The 2,500-nt window shown below is 36.3% G+C and overlaps 1 protein-coding gene across 1 annotated transcript in view; it reads left to right on the top strand.

The window, feature by feature from the left end:
* Positions 1-2,500, top strand: part of LOC123510344 (G-protein coupled receptor GRL101-like) — a 53,145-nt gene that overhangs the window by 682 nt on the left and 49,963 nt on the right.

The raw sequence follows: 2,500 nt of genomic DNA, 5'->3' as shown, positions 1-2,500 counted from the left end.
AAAAAAGAAGAAAAGAAAGGGGTAAAGAATAAAGGAAAAGAGAAAAAGAAAAGGGAGAAAAGAAATAAAGGAAAGGGAAGAGGAAGAAAAAGAAAAGGAAAAAGAGAAAAGGGAAAAAAGAAGAGAAAAGAGGTAAAGAAGAAAAAAGAAAAAAAAAAAAAAAAACCCGGGAAACAGGGAAGACAAATAGAGAGATACAAAGTTCGCTAATATCAAAGAAGAATCTGAACCGTGGGAGTCAGAAGTCACGTAAATATTCCTTTGTCACGTAAATATTCATTTGTCACGTAAATAGTCCTTTGTCACGTAAATAGTCCTTTGTCACGTAAATAGTCCCTTGTCATGTAAATATCCCTTTGTCACGTAAATATTCCTTTGTCACGTAAATATTCCTTTGTCACGTAAATATTTTTTGTCACGTAAATATTCCTTTGTCACGTAAATATTCCTTTGTCACGTAAATATTCCTTTGTCACGTAAATATTCCTTTGTCACGTAAATAGTCCTTTGTCACGTAAATAGTCCTTTGTCACGTAAATATTCCCTTGTCACGTAAATATTCCCTTGTCCCGTAAATATTTTTGTCACGTAAATATTCCTTTGTCACGTAAATATTCCTTTGTCACGTAAATATTCTTGTGTCACGTAAATATTTCCTTGTCACGTAAATAGTCCTTTGTCACGTAAATATTCCTTAGTCACGTAAATATTCATTTGTCACGTAAATATTCTTGTCACGTAAATATTCCTATCACGTAAATAGTCCTTTGTCACGTAAATAGTCCCTTGTCACGTAAATATCTTTTGTCACGTAAATTTTTCTTTGACTTTCGCTCTTTTCCGAAAATTTTGAGTCTAGCTTCGTGATGGGCGTGTCAGCTGGCGAGGGGAAACAAAAAATGCAGTGGATAGTGAGGGGAAATAAATGCAAAATGATACAGTGAAAGATGAAGAAATACAATATGAGGGGAAATAAACAGAAAATACAGTGAAATATGAGGGAAAATACAAGAGGGGAAACGGAAAGTACAGTTAATGATGATGGGAATTATATGAGAGGGGAAACAAATGCAAAATACAGTGAAAGAAATAACAACAGGAGGGGAAGCAAGGCCAAAATAGAAAGGTGAGAGGAAATGATAAGAGGGAAAACAAACACAGAATTCAATGATAGGTGAGGGGAAACAAATGCAAAATGATAGTGAAAGGTGAAGAAATATGATATGAGGGGAAATAAACAGAAAGGTGAGGGGAAATACCAGAGGGGAAACGGAAAACTGTGAAATGTGAGGGATATATTGCAAGAGTGGGAAACAAATGCGAAATATAGGGAAAAGTTACAAGAAATGATAATATAAGCGGAAATTAGCTCAAAATAAAAAGGCGAGGGGAAATGATAAGAGGGGAAACAGAAAAGACAATGAAAGATAAGTGAAATGATATGAGAGGGGAAACGAATGCGAAGTACAGTGAAAGAAATGACAATATGAGGGAAAACAAGCTCAAAATACAGGAAAAGTAAGGGGAAATAGTATATACATAGGAATACATAGGAAAGACGAGTGACAGGAGGCCTTGCGACCTATGACGAGGTCACTCGTTTACTGCACTACATTTACAGAAGCTACATACTTAGTAGGAGGTAAGGATAGGACAGATGAAGCTCCTCCCCACCCACCACTCCCTCCGGCGTCCCCCGGCAAGAAATAAGACGAAAAATACACCCCGATTGCTGAAAAGGACAATCGGGGAAATTTATACAGGAAAGATAGGAAAAAAGAGTACTAATGTAACTACTACTATCGCTAAGAAAACGAGATATCTAGCGTAACTACTACTATCGCTAAAAGAAAAAAAATTATCGGAAACCATTTTCTTTGTAAAATTTGTCTAATTTACTTTTGAACGTAGCTACCGTGTTAACTTGGACGACGGACGCTGGCAGCTTGTTCCAGTGTTCAACTATTCTTACGTTAAAAAGTTTCTTCGCAAATCAGTATTAAATCGCTGTCCTTTAAGCTTCAAGCCGTTATTTCTCGTTACTGATTGCGAAAGCTCAAAAATATTCTCATAATCGATCTTATCTATATTTTTAAGTATTTTCAACGTTTGGATGAGGTCACCTCGGATGCGACGATCTCTGAGGGAGAACATATCTAGTCTTTTGAGACGTTCTTCATAATGACAGACCACGTATTCCGGGGATTAGTTTCATTGCTCGTCTTTGCTCGTCTTATATAAGAGGTATAAGAGGGGAAGAAAACTAAAAATAGTGAAAGATGAGGGGAAATACTATAAAAGAGGAAAGAAATACAAAATGATGGTGAAAGGTGAAAAAAAATAATATGAAGGGAAACAAGCACAAAATAGAAAGCTGAGGGGAATGATATGTAAGGGGAAACATGCAAAATACAGTGAGCGGTTAAAAGAAATGACAGCATGAGGGAAAACAAAGCCAAAAATAGAAAGGTGTGGGGAAATTACAAGAGGGGGAAAGCAA

The sequence above is a fragment of the Portunus trituberculatus genome, chromosome 28 (assembly GCF_017591435.1).
Source record: "Portunus trituberculatus isolate SZX2019 chromosome 28, ASM1759143v1, whole genome shotgun sequence".
NCBI classification, from domain to species: Eukaryota; Metazoa; Arthropoda; class Malacostraca; order Decapoda; family Portunidae; genus Portunus; species Portunus trituberculatus.
Note: the sequence above shows the minus strand (reverse complement) of the source record. Positions and strands in the feature narration are given on the sequence as shown.